We start from the raw sequence: 22,480 nt of genomic DNA on the forward strand, positions 1-22,480 counted from the left end.
GTTGATGTTCTTGATTTTATTATATTTTTTAACACTTTGGCTATCATATTGTTTGTTGATAATCTCCATGCCATCGTACCCAAACATGCTCCGATAGGGACCAAACTTTGCAAGCACGTGGGGGTGGGTCCCCCCCACATGCTTGCAAAGTTTGGTCACAATCAGAGCATGTTTGGATTGGTAATTAGCGCCCAGTGCGGGGTTTTGAAGTCTCTTGGTGCTTAAGAGGCCATGGAAAATCCGGGCCTTCCCCATACCATCGTACCCAAACATGCTCTGATTGTGACCAAACTTTGCAAGCATGTGGGGGGGAACATGCTCTGATTGTGACCAAACTTTGCAAGCATGTGGGGGGGACCCACCCCCACATGCTTGCAAAGTTTGGTCCCCATCGGAGTATGTTTGGGTACGATGCTATGGGGAAGGCCCGGATTTTCCATGGCCTCTTAAGAACCAAGAGACTTCAAAAACCCGCACACTGGGTGCTAATTACCAATCCAAACATGCTCTGATTGTGACCAAACTTTGCAAGCATGTGGGGGTGGGTCCCCCCCCATGCTTGCAAAGTTTGGTCCCCATCAGAGCATGTTTGGGTACGATGGTATGGGGAAGGCCCGGATTTTCCATGGCCTCTTAAGCACCAAGAGACTTGAAAAATCCGGACTGAACGCTAATTACCAATCCAAACATGCTCTGATTGTGACCAAACTTTGCAAGCATGTGGGGGGGACCCACCCCCCCATGCTTGCAAAGTTTGGGCCCTATCGAAGCATGTTTGGGTACGATGGTATGGGGAAGGCCCGGATTTTCCATGGCCTCTTAAGCACCAAGAGACTTGAAAAACCCGCACTGGGCGCTAATTACCAATCCAAACATGCTCTAATTGTGACCAAACTTTGCAAGCATGTGGGGGGGACCCACCCCCACATGGTTGCAAAGTTTGGTCCCCATCGGAGCATGTTTGGGTACGATGGTATGGGGAAGGCCCGGATTTTCCATGGCCTCGTAAGCACCAAGAGACTTGAAAAATCCGGACTGGGCGCTAATTACCAATCCAAACATGCTCTGATTGTGACCAAACTTTGCAAGCATGTGGGGGGGACCCACCCCCACATGGTTGCAAAGTTTGGTCCCCATCGGAGCATGTTTGGGTACGATGGTATGGGGAAGGCCCGGATTTTCCATGGCCTCTTAAGCACCAAGAGACTTCAAAAACCCGCACTGGGCGCTAATTACCAATCCAAACATGCTCTGATTATGACCAAACTTTGCAAGCATGTGGGGGGGACCCACCCCCCCATGCTTGCAAAGTTTGGTCCCTATCGGAGCATGTTTGGGTACGATGGTATGGGGAAGGCCCGGATTTTCCATGGCCTCTTAAGCACCAAGAGACTTGAAAAATCCAGACTGGGCGCTAATTACCAATCCAAACATGCTCTAATTATGACCAAACTTTGCCAGCATTTGGGGGGGACCCACCCCCCCATGCTTGCAAAGTTTGGTCCCTATCGGAGCATGTTTGGGTACGATGGTATGGGGAAGGCCCGGATTTTCCATGGCCTCAAGCACCAAATGACTTCAAAAACCCGCACTGGGCACTAATTACCAATCCAAACATGCTCTGATTATGACCAAACTTTGCAAGCATGTGGGGGGGACCCACCCCCCCATGCTTGCAAAGTTTGGTCCCTATCGGAGCATGTTTGGGTACGATGGTTAGGGAAGGCCCGGATTTTCCATGGCCTCGTAAGCACCAAGAGACTTGAAAAATCCATACTGGGCGCTAATTACCAATCCAAACATGCTCTGATTGTGACCAAACTTTGCAAGCATGTGGGGGGGACCCACCCCCACATGCTTGCAAAGTTTGGTCCCCATCGGAGCATGTTTGGGTACGATGGTATGGGGAAGGCCCGGATTTTCCATGGCCTCTTAAGCACCAAGAGACTTGAAAAATCCGGACTAGTCGCTAATTACCAATCCAAACATGCTCTGATTGGGACCAAACTTTGCAAGCATGTGGGGGGGACCCACCCCCCCATGCTTGCAAAGTTTGGTCCCTATCGGAGCATGTTTGGGTACGATGGTATGGGGAAGGCCCGGATTTTCCATGGCCTCTTAAGCACCAAGAGACTTGAAAAACCCGCACTGGGCGCTAATTACCAATCCAAACATGCTCTGATTGTGACCAAACTTTGCAAGCATGTGGGGGGGAACCAACCCCACATGCTTGCAAAGTTTGGTCCCCATCGGAGCATGTTTGGGTACGATGGTATGGGGAAGGCCCGGATTTTCCATGGCCTCGTAAGCACCAAGAGACTTGAAAAATCCAGACTGGGTGCTAATTACCAATCCAAACATGCTCTGATTGGGACCAAAACTTTGCAAGCATGTGGGGGGGACCCACCCCCACATGCTTGCAAAGTTTGGTCCCCATCGGAGCATGTTTGGGTACGATGGTATGGGGAATACCAGCTATATGAGGTAGGAGCACAAAGATGGGAGATAGAGGAGTTGCCCATGATCCTTAAATATGAGCCATTGTGTTTGCATGTTCCTCCTTGTTACAATTGGTGGTAGTAACTTCAAAACTAGACTGTCTTCTTGTAAATGCTCTTCTGGTGTCATTGTTGTTGTATCTCCATCTTCGAGAATGCTGGGTTCTTTGTCCTCTCACACTAGAGTAATTGTCTTTGGCATCATCACAGCTATGACTATCCTACTGGCTATTGGCATAGCTAGGAGTGAGCTTTTGAAACCCATTCTTTGATCTCCAGTGTTGCAAAGAAGGTGGTTCTCTTTCTAGCTGTCCTTGGCTTCTCCTTTTGTTGTAAGGATCTTTACTACCGCTGCTAGATGAATGGCCTTCATTGTAGAAATTTCTACGAGGACCTGGCTTCCTTTCAGGGTAATGGTAACTTCAGCTTGTGTAAACACAGACAGAAGAAGGAACTAGGGGCTATTGGGTTTTGGAAGTGTGTTGTATCTCATGGGGTGTGGATGTACAGACGAGTTGTACTTCAATTTCGGACATGGGGGTTGGATTTTCTAGGTTTAGAAGTTGGCCTTTGGGCAAATATATGGTTTTCTTCATGGCTGTGTGGTGCAGAGCATGTGTAAGGCGAGAGAAAGTGTGGAAGGTTGCAGGCAAAGGGTTATGGCTTAGGGCGAGAAGGGTTTCTGCATGTAAAAAAATAAATACACCAAGATTAGTTAGATTTTGGGGTGGTTTAAAAAGAGTTACCATGTAGCATTGGCGCGCAGTGGTTGAAAATTCTTGATGAGACTGCGTCATGTCACTCATCAGGACTTGAGGCGAATCTTTCATGATTGTTTGGAGATGGCCATTGTCATAATGGTGATGGATGCTCAAGTAGTGGATTGGTGGTTGTCACCTTAATGAAGGGATTCGGCGACATCGGTGCGTGGTAGGGTTACAGGTGCAGCAGTTGTTGAGACTGGCTTTAGGAACCATGTCGTTGAGCATGCCGAGAAGAAAAGTGCCATCAATAGAACTTTTCGATGATCCAAAATGGTCCTGTCCACCAAAGCTTTAGTTTTTCGGGATGTGGACCCATGCAAGACTGAAATAAGAGGACTGGATCTTCTTCCTTCATCAACATCCAGAACTTGGAGTGGTGATTAACCCATTTCTTCCTTCTTTTGTGGATGACTATGGTGATATAGAAACTCTTGAAGCGAGCTTCGTCCAATGCAAGGAGCTGGTCCAAGTGATGCTGAAGGAAATCTTTCGGGCTTAACTTTTTTGCAATGGTGATGCGGAGACTTGCCACTAGGAATTCCATTTGTACGACTACCTCAGTGCCATAAACTAGTTTGAATGGGGTCATTTCGGTCGAAATCTTATAGACTATGCGGAATGCCCATAAAGTTGAATAAATACTTTCATCCTAGTCATTCTAATTTTGATTGACCAACTTTGTGAGGATCTTCTTAGGATTGGGTTGTGTGGAATCCTGTCTCCATCAATTGGCTGGCCAAGAAGTTAGCATATGTCACATTGTTTGGCCCATCTATATTATGCATCACCAAGTACTGTTGGCCACCAAAGACCTGCTCTTGGAGGATTTTCTTCTTGGTGATTTTTCCAGAGAAGTGACCTCCACTGATTCCTTGTTGGTGAGCTTCTCTAAGGATAGCGTCCTGCTCATGTGGTGGGATAGCGTCCTACTCATGTGGTGGGATACACCTTTGGAGGATTCGGTTGATCCCTTTCTTGTATAGCTGGTCGGTTATGACTTGGAAGTGACGGCAGCGGATTGCAATCCACTTTCGCTGATCTCTAGAAAGATTATCCTCCATCAAACCTGTGACAAAAAATGTTAGCATTTCATCATACCATGTCTGGGGGGGATGGGGATGATTGTGTCAGTTTTGTGAATAGCTCAGCATCTTGTAGGTCATCTGGGGTTGGGGCTTCTCTGAACTTAAGCTGAGATAAATAATTTGCCACTCTATGATTGGCACTTGGGGTGTGCACTATTGTAAACTCAAATTCTTGGAGTATTAGTATCCATCTGGCTAGCTTTCCTACTAGACTCTGCTTATCTACCAAATACAGCAGGGCGGAGTGATCCACATGAAAGGTAAATTTATTACCCAATAGGTAGTGCCAGAACTAGGTTACTGAGTAGATCATGCCAAGCGCTTATCTATCTATGGTTAAGTAGTTATGCTCATCATTTAGAGAGCCTTCGACTGGCATAGTAGATAGGCTAGAACCATTTCTTCTCGGCCTCTTGCATTAGCACACACTGCCAATTGCAACATTAGAGGCATCCATAAAGACATGAAAGGGCAGTCCCAGTTTGGAGGTTGGACAATTGGTGCTTCTGATAACATGATCTTGAGATGCTAGAATGTGATGTTGCATTCCTCTATCTAGTTGAAATTTTCTACCTTAACTGCTTGGTCAGAGGTGTTTTGATCTGCAGCATCCTTTGATTCATTGGGGCTGCTATCTGAGCATTTGGTTGTGCCATCTGACTTGTCCCCAAAATCTTCTCAACTCTTTCTCATTTGTTGGAGTTGGGGCTTTTTGGATCACCTCGACCTTGTCCAGGTCAACTGCTATTCCTTCCTTGGAAATGATGTGGCCTAGTAGTATTCCGCTTTGGACAGCAAAGGCACATTTTGCTAGATTTAGGCTTAATTCGGAGAGTCTACATTTGGCCAAGCATAGTTGTAGGTACATCAAATCTTGAGATGTTTTGCCAAAAACACTAAAGTCATCAATGAATACTCTCATAAAGGTGGTCAAGAAATTAGCAAGATTTCTTGGACCGCTGAAATGTGGCGAAAGCATTCTTGAGGCCAAAAGTCATGATGTTTGATGAAAAAGCTCCCCATTCTCTGATGAAAGCTGATTTATCTCGATCTTTCGGGGCCATTTGAACTTGATTATATCCACTAAACCCATCTAGGAATGAATACATATCATGGCCTACAACATCAAGCATGGAATCTATGAACGACAAGGGAAAAGGATCTAAGATGGTTGCTACATTCAGCTTCTGATAATCTATACAAACCCTCAACTTTTGGTTTTTCTTGGGCACTATTACGATTGGGGATAACCATGTTGCCTTATTAATCGGATATATGAATACAACTTGTAGCAGCTTATCTATTTCTTCCTTCACCCTTTTGGCATAATTCGGTATCTTTGTTCCCGAGGGATGGCATCTTCTTTTAGATTGATCCGATGTTGGTAAAAGATGGGATCAATCCTCTTCATCTCGGTGTAGCTAAGCGAAGACATCTTTAAAAGAAGTGAGTAACACCCGGACTTCTTCACGAAACTCAGTGTCCAGCTTAGCACTGATCCAGACTAGCTTGGGATCATTGTCAGTTTTGAGGTTCATTTCCATCAATTCATCCTCTTTGACCCTCTTGAAGTGCTTGAGATCTTTGTCAAAAGCTTTTTCTACTGCAAACAAAGTTGCTATAGGCTCATAGTAGTGCCTTCCCTCAACCACCAGAGCCTCATAAAAATCTTATGCTTTCTTCGGACTGTGTTCTTCCATCATGGAGTAGACTTATCCTTGGGAACCTTATTCTTGCGAACTACTTGGTCGATACCTGTCCATTCTCTGAACTACATCAACCTCAAACAGGCTGACCAAATTAGCATTTTGTTGGAGATACTCCTTCTCCTCATCGAGTTCGTAGCGCTTCTAGCATGTTGACTCCTTTGGCTATTTCCCGATAGGGCTGGTTTCTCCACTTTCCACCTGCTGGGGCTGGTGAGGTAGAGCTCTTTATTTTCTTCTTTCCACATGGATAGTAATCATATCTGCATCCCAATCTTGCTTGATCCGTGCTTGGTGGAGCGAGGATTTCCCAAGCAACATTGGATAAGTGCCTTTGATATCTTCCATCCAGAGCACCACAACTGCTATCTAGAAACTGTATCCAAATACCTCCCAATGTGAGCTCCTGGATTAATCCGAGTGGTTGCACTTGCCATTGATCCATCATTTTGATAGTGAATGGTGTGGGCTCCCATCTACTAAATCTGAGCATTCTGCATGTTGACTTCGGAATCGCTATCCAGTAGAACTTATGATATATCCACTCTGGCCAACTTGACCTTGATCATTGGGATGGCTTCATCATAAATGGGGGCTTCCCTTGGTGGGGTATCTGCCTTTTCAATATTTAAGGCTTCCAGCTGCAAGAGTGGTGCCTCCTCTCCCTGAGGTTTCAAGTGACCAATCAGCTGCTCCCCCTGAAACTTGGTACTAATGTAACTATTCCATTGACATGTGTATTGGCTGCTGCTTCAAATCTTCCCATAGATCATATGACTGGTATTCTTCTTCTGTGTGCCTTCTTGGTAATCCACCTGTTTCTATGCTTCCACACATTCTTCTCGCCTTGGTGTCTCTGCACCTTTCATTGACCATTGCATCTTAATTGGTGAGGCCACTTTGCCTTCTTTTCCTTCCAGGCTCATCTCTGAAAAATTGGGTTGCAATTTCGGTCGACAGATTGGCCTGCTTTTCCAGGTGCTTTTTCCAAAGTGCCTCTTTGGCTTGTTGCTCCTCCATCTAAGCAGATACTTCTGTCTCAAGACTTTGTGTTGCTCCTACCAAGTGAATCCTTTCTATTTCCCCTTCTTATCCAAGGTTGGTTCTTGCATCGCCTCTAGATCCTTGGGTTGCGTGGATCTGGTCACCACCATGGTGGCTGATGATTCGGCTGCTTGTGTGGTTGGTCGAGGTACTGTTTGCTCATCCAGAGCTTGGATTTCCACTACGTTCACTACTACGGGTTGATTGGGTTACAGAAGCCTGTGCTCCCTCTAATTTTGCTCTATGCATAGTTCACCCTCCTCTGACTTCTTGTGGCCTTGGCCATGGCGATAAATGCATGTAAGGACAGGCCTTGGGAAACCAACAACATCCTATGGGGAGGAAAGTTTCCCGTAGGGGCGGAATCGGGGTCTATGGAACTCGTCAGGCATAGCCATGGATTGGGTGTCTTGGACTCCGCAGCCACTACTGGAGGTTGAACTACCGGTTGTGGGGGGGCTCTGCTGCCATTATAGCGACAGGCTTCAGTTGTATGTGTGGCTGTCTTGCAGATGGCACACCAGAGTTAATTCAAGCTGCATTCATTGGCTCCATGTCCATAATTGTGACACCGCATGCTAGATGTTTTACTGAACGATGGTAGGAGTGGGGTTTGCACCTTCACTAGCCTATTGAGCCATGGCTACAGCCAGCTCCTTGGGTGTCTTCCCTGTCTTCCTGCTCTTGGACCCAGTCTTGAGATGTTCTTCCTCCTCCTCCGATTCCTCAATGGCTATGGAATCATCGAAATCATTCTCCTCATCCCGAAGATCCAGATGAGGACTTCTTGGACTTGCTTTTACTCTTGGACTTTTCCTTGATTTTGCTCGGGCCTACCAATACGCCGCTCTACTTTGAGAGCTGAGTCTACAAGCTCCTCCATGGTGATAGTAGTCGGGTTAGCACTAGCAATGGAGTGTTTGAGTTGCTTGCTGGCCCTTCATGAAATAAGAGTTGATAATTTCCTACATGGGCCGATTAGCTGCATCTAGCCTGCAGATGAGTTTTCAAAACTTTACAGCATAATCTTCTATTGTCATTATCCTCTGGTTCATTCTGCATAGCTTATCCAGCACATGCACATATGTCTTGTCTTGTCTGAAGCGTTGAAGGAATGCATCTCGGATGGCATCATGGTGGAAAAATGGGCATTCTCATACTGAGCAACCCAAAGAGTGGCACTCTTCTGGGGTGTGGGAACAAAGGCAGCCTTTTTGAGTTGTTGATCAACCAGGCCAGGTACATTGACACGCCAGGGGGTGTCGAATATCAAGATGTAAGCATCTACATCATTCAAGGATTTCTCAAAAAATTTGGGGTACTTTACATTAATAGATGGTCGGTGAATCATGTTGAGGTAACAAAGGAGATGGGGCTAGGGGTGGTGGTGGTGGTGGACTCTGGTATGAACAGTGGTGGTGGTAGAGGTGAGTGGTTCTTCTTCTGAGTGGGATGCGGGTTGTTCTGGTGGTTTAGATTGTCGGGTTGGTCTTCAAGATTGGCGAACAAGAATTGATGAGCTTGGTTGCACTGCAAGGAGCGGCTTTCATGTGCTGACATGAGGGACGGGTTTGAAAACGAGGGAAAGAGATTCAAACACTATGGTAATTAGGCAGCAAGAAAAATGGCAATAACAAGAAGCATCGTGGTCACCAAAGTGTTGGCAGGGGAATATGATCGCTTATTCTCGCTGTGCAACCTACTGAGGTTCACTGGTTATGCACACAACATACACTAGACAAATACAGATCTAACACAAAACAAATAAACACAACACATAGATCAGTGAACACTAACTAGGTTGACCGCTTAATTAACAATGTAGAAACACGATACCTTACTAGATAACATTAAACGATGATAGCGTATGAAACAAAATTGAAATACACAAAGACGTAATAGAAAGTTGAATGTACAAGAGGAAGATAACAAAAAAGAATGGTCTTCCTTATATTAAAAATAATAGCAAGTGATACAATCAGTGCGCCAGCCTTTTGCAAGGCTCAAGACTCATCCATTTATACTTAAAGTATTTGTCAGTACTGTGATCATACGATGCATTGGCTGTGTTTAGGGAAGCATCATTTCTTGCAATAAAGTAGGTAAGCCCTGACGGTGCTAACATGTAGCTATCCGACAGTTTCTATGGCACTAGCCCGTGGCTCTGGCTAGCTAACATTGAGGTCTGTGAACAAATGTTGGCCAACTTGAGGCCCTTGCTGTTATGCATGGAGCAAGGATGACATCATCACTTGTCACTCTTGAGTCATTCAGCATCGAGTCTCCGATAGTAGCAATAGTGCAGTCGAACGACCCGGGTCCTACAACTAAATTTTGGCTCCACTAATTGAAGAGGATGTGAAGGCCCAAACAAGGCTGCTAAAATGCTTTGGAGTCTACATGCTTTTTGAATAGCCATACCGACCAAAGGGTAAGCAATTTTGATGAACGTTCATCTTATTTTTTTTGCTTAAAATTAATGTTGAGATGAGAGCTCTTGAGGCTCATGAGATCTGAGCTATCTCCAGGCATAGTCTACTACCTCGGGTCCCCTTTAGCTCTGCAAATGTTGTCGTGTGATCAAGCACCATGCACCCTCTCAAAGTCAACATGAACAACATTTATTGAGAGACACAACTTTCCTTAGCTTGCTCTCGTTTTTACTGCTCTCCTTAGCTTGCTCTAAGCTCTCTCATTTTTATCGATCTTCTCATCCCTACATCATGCATCTTCTTGCGCACTTCTAATGCTTTAGCAAAACTTTATGTTATATTTTTGGAACTTGAATATTGGCGATGAATCATGCATGGTAAATAGAAAAAACTCCTTAATGCTGGATTCACAAAAACCCCTAAGCTTTCATGGAAACATAGGAAAAATATCAGTAGCAGTGTTAATAATGATGAAGTAGAAGAAGAGATTCTTGGAAATGTGAGTGCAGAAGAGGGAACTAGAATCTAAAAAGTAAGGATAAGAGAAGTTGGATAGAAGCATGGGGGCATTGTTTTTAAGTGGGCTTATTTTGATAGACAAAGTGGAAGAGTGTTTTGCACTATTTGTCAAAAAGTAAAAAAATAGCAAGAGTGAATATGGGACTAGTGGTTCAATGAATGTACAACTGAGTGCCATTAAACAACATACTAATTCTAGAACACATAAGTTTTATGAATATGCTCAAGGACATGCTCAAAAAGCCTTGGAAGAAGGTATGAAAAAGCAAATAAGGAATGTTGAAGAAAGCATTGCATGCATTTTTTGAGTTGCATATTTCTTAGCAAAGCATGACATTGCTTTTTTGAAGCACCTGTACTTGTTAGAGTTTCTTCAATGTTGTGGGGCTCCTAGGGTGCCAGAGCAGCTTTACAACGATGATAAGGTTGCTACAGTTTTTGTTGGTTTTATGGCGGATTCTATAAAAATGGAAACAATTTGTAGGCTAAAGCAAAGCCTTGTGTTTAGCATCTATGTGATGAGTCTATAGATATTTCAAAAGCAGAGAGCACTTGCTAGTTTATGGTAGCTATAACCACATGCATATATTTCTTTGTTTGTTAGAGGTTAATGAAGATAAAACAGCTAAAGGATTGTATGCTTTGTTGGATGCTTTCTTCAGATTGCATGAAATAGATATGTCAAAATTTGTTAGCTTTGGGTAAAAAAGGGCATCTATCATGGTTGGTAAAGATAATGGCCTTGCAACACTTTTAGAGAAGTCCTTATCTCATGTCTATCCAATATGTGGCACATCGAACCCATTTATGTGCAGGAGATGCAACAAAGCATAGTGATTATGCTCGTAAAATTGATGCAAATTTGAATGATGTTGGCTCATTCTTAAAAAAAGTCCCACTCGTATTGTTAAATTGGCCAAATTAGAAGAAGAGTTTGATTTCCTTACATTGCATATAAAGGGTATTCATAAAGTTCGTTGGGGGCTAAGTCAGCAAAGGGTGATGTGTACTACAATTGAGGTTTTGGAGCCTTTGTTGGAATTTCTCAAGGTTGAGAACTTTGGTCTTTTTTAGAGAGTATTTTGAGGCCATATATAGTTTGAACTTTCTTTGCGACTTGCTAGAGCATCTTACACACTTGAGTCTTGCTTTTCAAAATGATTTTGTTGATATCACGGAAATTTGTTTCACACTTGAGTCTTGCTTTTCGAAATGATTTTGTTGATGTCACAATTTTGTTTTGGTTTGGTAACACTACAAAGGATCGGGCTCATACCCGCGCTCCTAGCCGCCGCTAAAAATGACTTGTGAAAAAAAGTAGCGGGCCCGTGTATCAGCGCGTGTATCATCGCGGCCAGAGACATGCGTGTAAAAGCGCGTGTATAGGACTGCTCAGACGCGCTCATACACGGGTGTATACACGCATCAGTTCAGATGCATTTAGAAGCCTTGATACATGCATCTATACACGTGTTTTGTTAATTTAGATGCGCTTATACACGCGTATTTCTCAGTTTTGACGTGTTTATACACGCGTGTATTATAGATTATCCGCGTATATACATGCGATTTTTAGCAGTTCTGACACGTTTATACATGCAAACAGAGAGCAAAAAAAAAATCCAGAGAGTGCTATTTGGTGCCTGAATACTGTTCCAGCATTCCAGCACCCAATAACACTCTCTGGATTTTTTTTTTTTGTGCATTAGACCATCCACGAAGAACATATGCACGAGGGAGATTAAGACAAGAACGACATGAATGCATACATTGTCAATACACGATTCAAGACAGACATGAATGTAATACTATTGATTCACGATTCAATATTACTATCAAAATTTCACACATATATACAAGGGAGTCCATATCTCGAAGAGTCCATATCTCGAAGTAGCCCATGGCTTCAATTTACAAAAAAATATATACAACCACATCCTCAATATGGAATGTGATACTATAAGTCTGAGTACTACTCAGACCCAGATGATGACTCGGTGCTCCCTCCATGCTCAAATGAGCTCACATCGGTCGGAATGTCCGATGAGTAGTGCTCACGTCCACCCTCTGCAGTGGCGGCGGGTGGATCATCAGCAGCTTGTGCCTGTTCAAGTAATATATAGTATATAAGTATATATATATATGTAATTCAATAAACCAAAATCATTCGTTTAGAATTTTCAAGTACCTGTCGACCGTATGGTCTCATGGCCATCTCAAACTGCGCGTCCGTAATACGTCCCTCGGCTCTGAAGATGGCCCACGTGTCACGTCTGCTATGCCGGCGAGCATATGCAGTATCGTGGGTTGTGGGCTTCCTCCCCATAACCCGTTTTGCTGTATCATAATCAACACAATTTGTAAGATTAAAACAATCATAGAATCAATGAATTAAGTAAACAATCAAATAAAGTGGCAAGATACTTACGAACTCTGCCTCCCATGACTCGACGCCGCCAGATCCGAAATGCGAAGATCCAATGGTCTCCATCTGGATCCGTCGTGCCTCCACATGCTGCCTGCTCTTCACGCCACCCTCTGCTCGTTTCTTTGCCTCCTTTCACTCGTGTTTGTGCACAGTGGGGCAGGTTTCTCGGCAGGATAGCCAGCCGTAGCTACATTTAGCCGGTCATCGTACGCGAGTTTTTTAAGGTGAGATCTTTTATTACTTAAGATCTCCCTTATTCGCGTCCTTCCCCATACATCCGAGAATGTAGCATGTGGGGGATTGGGGTACCGACTATGTACAGCCTCTATCACCTCCCCAACTAATTGGCTATTTTGATCTTTAAATTTAATAAAACAATTTCTATACGAGTTTGATACTACCCCACGCATGTACTCCATTACCTCTCCCTCCCCTCGCATCCATCACTATCCCGCCCCTATCCGTCACATCATAGCAGATCACTCTCTCCACCTCTCTCATCTCCTCCTCTTCCGAACTGTCTCCTCTAACTCTTCTCCCTCTATCTCCTCTCTCACCGCGTGCCCTACTACCTCCCCCACCTCCCCCACCTCCCCCACCAAAGCACCCGCCGCATCCTCCACTCCCACTCTTCCTACTGCGGGTGGAGTCACGACTGGGGGATTGTCTACGTGACGGTGGCTGTGAGCCCTGACGTGACGGTGGCTCTAAGGGATCACATGATGGTGGCTGTGAGGGTGTGCGTGAGTGTATCTGGGACGAGGTATGTCTCCTCGGTGGATGGGGAAGAGGAGAAGCTGCATGCCATCTCGTCGGACTCGTAGGCATAGACGGCACTGGCGGTAGGGGTATAGACACCAGGCATGGAAGGAGGGGGATGGGCATACATATACTCTGTAAGCTCAACTGGACCAGGATGGCGCCCAAAATGATTTAGCATCTCCATCAGCCAATTGCTGTACGCAAATGGATCGGATGAAGAACCTAGAATATCCATAAAGAACCTGCAAAAATAATCTTCATGTACATCATGGGTTGTCTCTTGACTCACACAAATATCATCATTCAAGTCACCTATCAGCCTGCAAACCATAGAAACAGGAAACACAGTCTCATGTATACACCAGTCCAGAAACGTGTGTATACACCCGTCAAAAAACGCGTGTATACACCCGTCCAGAAACGCGTGTATACACCCATCAAAAAATGCGTGTATACACCTGTCCAAAAACGCGTGTATATCCGCGTGAACAGACTCTGCAGACAGGATACACGCGCTTTTACACGTGTTTCTACACGCGACCTGCGTAAATTTTTTTTTGAAAGGGACCGACCTCTGACAAAGTGTCCTTATAAAAGGACCACTGTCGCCCCTGTCAGAATCGTTCACCCAAAATCGTGTGCACAGAAGCAAAAGGACGGAGACAAACCAAAAAAGCAAAGAGAAAATAGCATAAACAAATCTGAGGAAGGAGACAAGGCAAAGGACAAACTGACTCACCTCTGAAAAAGTGAGTCTTCTTTCTTGCTCGGTTTCCTCCTGTGTGTGCTCCTTCTCTGCTCCCTCCTTGCAGTTAGGTTTCGTTTCTGTTGGAAGAGGCGAAAACGAAAGCAGTGTTGATATGTTAGTTCAAAATCTTTATTTGGGGAAGGCGGGCTATTTTTAGTTTAAACAGACCGTCGTGTTTATAAACGCGTATATGTTCGCGTGTATGATAATTTAGCTGCGTGTATACACGCATTTTGCAAGAATTACCCGCGTTAATACACGTGATTTTTAGGAAATAGCCGCGTTAATACACACAATTTTTAGGAAATAGCCGCGTCAATACACGCGATTTTTATACTTTCATTAAAAATATATTATGATTTTGTGTTTTCTGGTTTTGTACATAGGATGTCATCAACCTCTTCAAGCAGTTCTGGGGAAGATGAGACAATGCATCATCGTAATCGCGATGTGTGGTTGGGACAACGGATCAAATGTATGTGTAATCGATGTCAAGGATGCATTGTACGAGCACGTCGAATTACCTTGAATCACATCTCCATGTATGGAGAATGGAATCAAAGCAGTTTAGAGGTGAGTAGATGTAAATTGATGGTATTCAAATGACTCATGGTATCCAAATTAAATTAATAGAGTTGTAATATATAAACTCTAATTGAAGCAGGATGCAATACCACACCCTAACATGGTGCCCTACGTGCGACGAGAGCACGCAAAGCGTCGACGAGATGATGCTGGAGCTTCGGGATCTATCGTCAGAGATGAGTGGGAAAGGGATGACAATAGCCCTGCACCCCACGAAGTTGTGGAAGAGGAAGTGCTTGATGATATGGTGCGGAATCTTTTTAAGGATGATCCCAAAGGTATGGACGACGATGATATGGAACAAGAGCATCTTTACAAGGCTTCATCGACACCGGTGTTTGAAGGGTGCACATTCTCTGTTTTACGTGCTTCACTTGAACTACTCAATATACAAACAGTTTATGGATGGAGCAATGTAAGTCTTGACGCATTATTGAAGTAAGCATTCTAACTTACAAATTTGAATTAGTGGTTTAAGGTTTAGGATTTAAGAATAATTATAATTGATGATATTGAATGCATGCTATTAGACTACCCACCTCAAGAGACATAGCGAGGTGCTATGTGACATCTCTTGGAGGATTGGATTATGATCGCATACATGCATGTGCCAATGATTGCATTCTCTTTCGTGGGACGCATAAGGAGGCTCGACATTGTCCCACTTATGGTGAAGCAAGGTATAGAACAGATATGAAGAGTTTTGATGTACCTCGTAAAGTCTTGCGACACTTTTCTATAATTCCTCGCATCAAACACATGTTCAAGTGCAAATCCATAGCAGAGCTCATGTCATGGCATTCCTCACATCGATCGGATGATGGCATGTGGAGAATTCCCGCAGACACTCCTGCTTGGAAGCATATTAAAGATGAGTGGCCCAGCTTTAAAACAGAGCCTAGAAACTTGAGACTTGGCCTAGGTATGGCTGGAGTGAATCCATTTGGTTTCAAAAGCACCGCATACAGCGTGTGGCCAGTTGTGTTGGTGAATTACAACCTTCCACCATCAATGGCGATCAAGAAGGGACATCTTATGTTATCTCTTCTAATTCCAGGGAAACATAAAGTCAAGCATATGGATGTTTATCTTGAACCGTTGATTGATGAGTTGGAGGAACTATGGAGAGGTGTTGCGGTGGTGGACATTAGTAGGCCTCCCTCCTCTCGACACTTCGACTTAAAAGCAGTGTTGATGTGGACAATGCATGACTTTCCAGGATATAGCGATTGTTCTGGTAAGAATTCTAATTACCTCCCTACTCTAATACTATTGGCTATATATATTAATTATACATATTGACTTTATTATTCTAACTTTTATTTATATTTTAACAGGTTTGAAAACATCGGGTAAACATGCATGTCCTGTTTGTGGCCCTTTGTTATTAGTACATGAGTATGTTGACGGTTTGTGTAAGACCATATTCGATAATCATCATCGATTTCTCCCCTCAGATCATCCTAAATATGTTGCTAGTAAGAGTAACATTCCTCCACAAACACTTCGTGCAAAAGATTGGAAGCGTATTTGGGAGTCTACAACTATTCTTCCTCCAGATGGCATGAACAGGTATAGTAATGTTTTTTCAATCTTGTTTTGTGTAGTCTCAAATTGGATTAAAGGTCACATAGAGCAATCCCTTGTGTAGGTACTCCATTTTTTTTCGGCTGCCATATTGGACCCATCTTAAGATCAACCATCTTCTTGATCCCATGCACATCTTCAAGAATGTGGGATCTGGTATTTGGGAACATATTATTGGTAAACGAGACAATGTTAGCGTACGTGAGGACTTGCGGGTTGCAGGACGTATGCGTCAAGCTTGGCCCACGAGTGGTGGGTGGGCACGTTCGTCTTCCGCCTGCACCATGGATTATATCAAAGAAAGAGGAGAAGCAGGTAAAGCAGGCCATCACCACTTTGCGTACTCCCACTGGATGCATGAGATCATTGAAGGGAGCCTTTACAACCACTAAGAAAAGAGGCGTTGAGCAACTATATGGGTTGAAGTCCCACGATTGGCACAAGATGCTTCAAGTAAGTGTTTTCCAAGTCTTGTACATTGAAATTAAATTTTGTAATGCCATAAACCATACATACATGTGCTCTTATGTGCGCAGTTCATACTACCTACTAGCATCGACCATTGTGCAAATAAAAGTTTGAAAAAATGTATTTATAAGATGGGCGAGCTTGTGAGGTATGTAAAACCCATGTCAGATCACCCTTCATTATGCCTTGCAAAATGAACGTGCATGAGGTATAACTTACTATTTATTTATTTTTCAGATATGTTAGTTCCAAAGCAATTGATCCAGCCACGTTGGATGATGCGCGTGTTATGGCAGTGGAGGTGGTTTGTTTGCTAGAGGAGACTTTTCCGCGAACCATTCTCACAAGTCAACTATATCTCAAGTTGTGCATTTAGTGGACGAAATCGCTTTATGTGGTACTGTGCATGCACGTTGGATGTTCTTCCTAGAGCGCTTCATGAAGACCTTAAAAGACTTTGTGAGGCAAAGTGCAAGGCCTAAAGGAAGCATGGCCGAGGGTTGGTTGATACAAGAGTCTCTTGTATATATTTCAAAATTTCTTGGTCAGGTGGACAGCTTTTTGCCACGACTATGGAGCAATGAAGAGGACTTGAGGATGACCTCTATTGTGCCTCAAGGAAAAGGACAGAGTAAAGTAATTGACAGAACATTGATTGATGATCTCAATTTCACTTGTATCCTTAATAGTGATGTGATGAGCAGATGGGTTACAAGATATGAGGATGCAAAGACAAAAAGGCAAGCAGAAAGAGCTCTCTTTCGGAGGCAACATGGCTCTCGGAAGGCGTACCCTAAGCATCTAGCAACAATTCCGAATGATATCCATGTTGATTGGTTGCATGAGGAAATGGAGAGAGCAGAGAGCGACGAGGGGCTGCATATCACGGCGGAAGAATGGGAGTATGCACGAGGATACATGTTAAAGGTACATAGAACTAATGTTTTGCATTAGTTGTAAGTGATTTGCTTTTAATATTTATTCACATTACTTACACAAATATTGCTTCTATTTTGGTCCAGTGCACTATGTTCAATGCTATATGGTGTGAAGGCAAGCATTTTCGAACACAAAGAATTGATGAAAAGAGAAATACACAAGATTGCTGTGTCATTAGTAGCTTTGAGGGAGCTAATGGAAAAATGGATGATTATTGTGGCATAATCTAAGACATATTTAGGCTTGACTTTCGTCGCTTCTTTGTGTATGTTTTGGATGTCAAATGGCAAATGAACGTGGTGGAAAAAGGGCCTGATGCAACGATAAAACGCCATGCAAGTGGCTATATTGACTCTACAAAGTTTTGGCAAACAAAGAAAGATAGGCTCGTATTGCCACAACAATGTGAGCAGGTATGCATTTCTTTACTAATGTGTTTCATATACATATATATCTAAGCTCGCGTACCCCTTGACTTTTGATATGCTAATTAATTACTGTACTATGTGTATTTGAGTAGGTTATCTATCTACCAATGGTGCATGACATTAAATGGTGGTACATCATCCCTATTGCACCACGTTCCAAAGTGATGTATAATACATTCACTGATATGGAGCATATGGAGGATGTAACAAGCCGCAATGAAGATGATGTCGAACATGCCAATGAAGATGTTGTGATCGATGACCAAGAAATAAGAGATGATCATGATAATGAGGATGAGTGTGCCATTTCTCATGATCATGAGAATGACCCTACCATTGAGGATGATGGTGATGATCAGGGCATCGATACCATTATCAATGGAGTACAGAATATCGATAGTGGAATAAATTTAATCGTAGCCTTACAAATTGATCAAATGGATATTGATGTTAATCGTTTGGCAAGGATGGATCTTATTGAAGATGAGATCGAACCCTAACCAATCCGTCACTGTACGTTCTAAATTGATGACATTTCTATCATCTCATATGCATGATTTATTTTTGAATATATTTCATTGTTATAAATGCATGTAGTGGGATTGTGTAATGATGTATACTATAATGTACTATGAGATGGTTTAAAGAAAATAGTTCTTAATTTTGTAAAGGAATTCAGTTTTTCTTCAGTTTTTCTTTAGTTTTTCTTTACCTGCGTGTATTAATCCGTGTATGGCAGCATGTATAGATGCGTGTATTACTGCGTGTATATAAACGCGTTTATACACGCGTTGATAAATGCAAATATACACGTGAATTTAAATGCCAAAATACACGCGTTCGATTCTATTCAAATACATGCGCGACCATACACGCGCTCGTAATTTATCGCGTGTATGAAACGCGTGTATGGCAGCATTGTCTTGTAGTGTAACTGCAACAATTTGTGCTATGGAACTCGAATTTATTATGGATCCTTTGATTGACATGAATGCATAGCAACATGATAACAAGGGTTTTTCTTTGATCCCCAAATATGGATCAAAGAATGGCCAGCTTGCAGCACTTAGAGCATCCATCAAAGATGATCATTTCAAAGTTCAAATTGAGAGGTGTGCCATAGATTTTGACCTTTTAATTGCAATAGGGTATCAAAAAGAGTTGCACATTGCTAATGGATTCGTTAAAGCAAAGATTTGTGGACAATGCGGTCTTGGCCAACTTAAAGATTTTATGTCCATCTTCATTCCCAAGTGGGAAGCTTTTTGAAAGCATATGGGGTTGATGAAATGTATGCCTTGGTTGACTCTTATCCACCACGACCAAAAGAGACAGCTAATGGAGAAATGTGTGTAAACCTTGTGGATGAGAGATTGTGGATGAGAGATGCATTAAAAAGGAATTTCAAGTGTTTAAAGTGCAAGTAGGTTTGGATTGGAAAAATCTCCCTTTGCGTTAAACTAGGACACACATAAGTTGGAATACTTTGCTTAAGGAAAAATATGCAAATTTAATCTGCTTTTGAGTCAAATTGCCATGATCCCAGTGCTCTATTTACGGCGATTTGTGAAAGAGGTTTTTCTACAAAAAATAACATCAAAATGCATTTAAGAAACAAACTTGAGACAAGAAGTTTGGAATCATTGTTGCATATATGAATTGAAGGTCTAAATGTGGAAGATTTTGATGTTGTTGGAGCTATGGAGGCATGGAAGAATGCTTCTAAAACATCAAGGCATATGTATGGAACTACACAACATTAATAAGTATTATTAAACCAAGATTTACATTGGTTTTTTTAACAATATTTGTATATTCTTACTTTTTTCTTATGTAGGATAGCAATTTTTTGACCATGAAGTTTGGAGGAAAATCAAATCCTTTTTTATTGTTGAACATGGTAATGTAAAATGATCTTATAATCTTGCACTAACCTATAATATAATGCATTAATTTTTTTAATCTTTGTATAGGTACTGAAGAGTCAATTGATGGAGTATCACGATATGTTTCACATAGTATCAATCCTTTATTTTAATCTTCCCAAAACTTTGTATCCATATAGTATCTATGCTTTCTAGCATGTCCTATGGAGATTGCTACTTTACTTTGCCTAGCATGTCCTATGGAGATTGCTACTTTACTTTGCCTAGCAAAAGCTATCATGAAAAAATAGGCTGAGCTACATGTCTACCTAGATGCAGGGAGATCGGTCATGATTGCAAGTAGGTTAGTTACTCCTGCTATGCTATGTGCTGGCAGATTAGGTAGGAACATGTGTGAAACATAAATGACCGCGTGTCCAGCTGGTCATAGTGTGTGGACATTAGCTAGGGTTAGTAGAGTGTGGACACAACTCATTGTGTGTTGTGTGGATTATGGATTAGTGCATTATGCTTTGTGTGAGGGTGGACATGGCTTCCCTCTATGGTTAGGGTTTGCAATATACATTAGGGTTTGCTCCTGTGTGTGTGTCTCCTCCTCCTCTACTGTTCTTTCAACTTGGTATCAGAGCCTTGTGCTGTTTATTAGGGTTTATGAGTGAGTGAGTGAAGAGGGAAAAGAAGAAGCTGTGAAGAGAAGCTGTGAAGCTTGCCATTGGAGCTGTGAAGCTTGGAGCACACCAAATACTATCAGATCTGAAAGCTTGGCCTACCGGGTAAGGTCTTCTAAACATCCTTGAGCGGATTGCAGGTGAAACAGGCAAAAGCAAAGCATTTTAGAGCAAATCAAAGCAAAGCAAAATTCTGGTTTTTGAAGCTTTCCATTAAAGCTTGGGAACATTGATGTATGGTGGAAATACGTGTGATTCTGGCAAAAGACATATGCATTTGTCAAAGAGGGATGTATTGGCAACCCATGTGCAAGCCTTGAACAAAGTTTGGAGCAATTTGGATGTATTTGATTGAGTGAAAATTCTGGTTTTTTGAGGTCTCACAAAACAATGAAAAAGAAGCCCAAATTTGAAGCATTTGGAGTGAGTTTTTTGCAAAAATCCAAGCATTGATGGGTCACACATATGCCTAGGTGTCTTGGGGACTATTATCCATCATCAATTAACTCTACAACCACTCCAAAACCCCTGATTTGTAGGCGGCGCAGCCCATACAGAGAAAACAGGGCAGTTTTCTGGTATTTTCACACGAGGAGGTCAAATTTCACTTATGTGCTTGATTACTTCCACAAATTCCTTAGCAATTGGATGCTTTACACCTTGGAGAAGAGGGCTATGTGATTTTTTTGGTCAATGATGCCTAATTGAGCTGGGAATGAGCTGATTAAAACAGGCTGTCCACAGGTTGTTGCAGAGAAACAGAGCATTTTAATTGAGCAATTAATCTTTGGTGTTTTACAATTGGAAAAATTCCTCTTACATGGACTTGATGGACACTATTGCTAAGCCAATGAATGCCTGGTTGCCCAATTTGGTGAAATATTGAAGAAATTAGAGCAAATTTTCTACTGGTTTTTTTTGGTTTTTCTAGTTTTTCCAAAAACAGAAAAGGGGTTTTCAAAAATTGATAATTACACATGTCAGATGGAGTTGATACTCAACATTGAGGTTCATTAGGTGTCAATGCAAGTTGCCTATACTTGATTGCACCATTACATTGCGATTTGGAGCCTTGGAAGGCGTGTCAATTCAGGGTATCCCGCACTGCGTGAGTCAGTTCATCTCGGATGATTACAGGTTGATTTTCTACATCAAATTTGGAGTTTGTTGGCTATCTTGGAGTATCTGGAACATTCATAGGAGTGTGGTTGAGCTGAGGAAGGCTCATTTACAGATTTTAAGTGTGCGGAAGGTGTATGCATTGAGCAACATGTCGGACAATCCAGTTCAGATTGTTGGTGAAAAGCTGGATAGGAAGAACTTCCGGGCATGGAAGTACAGGATAAAGAGTTTCTTGAAAGGGAAAGGATTTTGGAATCTCATTACAGGTGCTGAGCCTGAGCCTGAGCTACCTCGGCAACCTACACAGCAGCAGCTTATTGCTCATAAGCAATGGTCAGAGAGAGCGTTCAAAGTGCTGCATTATTTGTCTATATGCATTTCTGATGCTATGCTCATACACATTCAGGATGCTGAGAATCCCAAAGATGCATGGGATACTTTGGTCAAGATGTTTGATACAGATACGAGTGCTCGCAAGTCTCAATTGCGACAGCAGATACACAATGTGAAAAGGAATAAAAGGAGCATACATGATTATGTGCAAGAAATCAAGAAGTTTGCAGATGCATTGGCCACAATAAATGCCCCCATGCCTGATGATGATTTGGTGGATATTACCTTGCGTGGTCTTGGCAAGGAATACAAATCTTTTGATACATCTATCTCCGTGAGGAGTACAGGTTTACCCGACTTCGATGAGTTGGTTTCACTCTTATTGGTTGAGGAAATCAAGCTCAGTGATTCATTTCTGGATGCATCTACTAGCCATGATGATGGCAGAAATCAGGCTTTCTACTTGCAGAGAGGCTTT

This window comes from Cibotium barometz, chromosome 22 (assembly GCF_041138505.1).
Source record: "Cibotium barometz isolate CiBa-2024 chromosome 22, ASM4113850v1, whole genome shotgun sequence".
NCBI classification, from domain to species: Eukaryota; Viridiplantae; Streptophyta; class Polypodiopsida; order Cyatheales; family Cibotiaceae; genus Cibotium; species Cibotium barometz.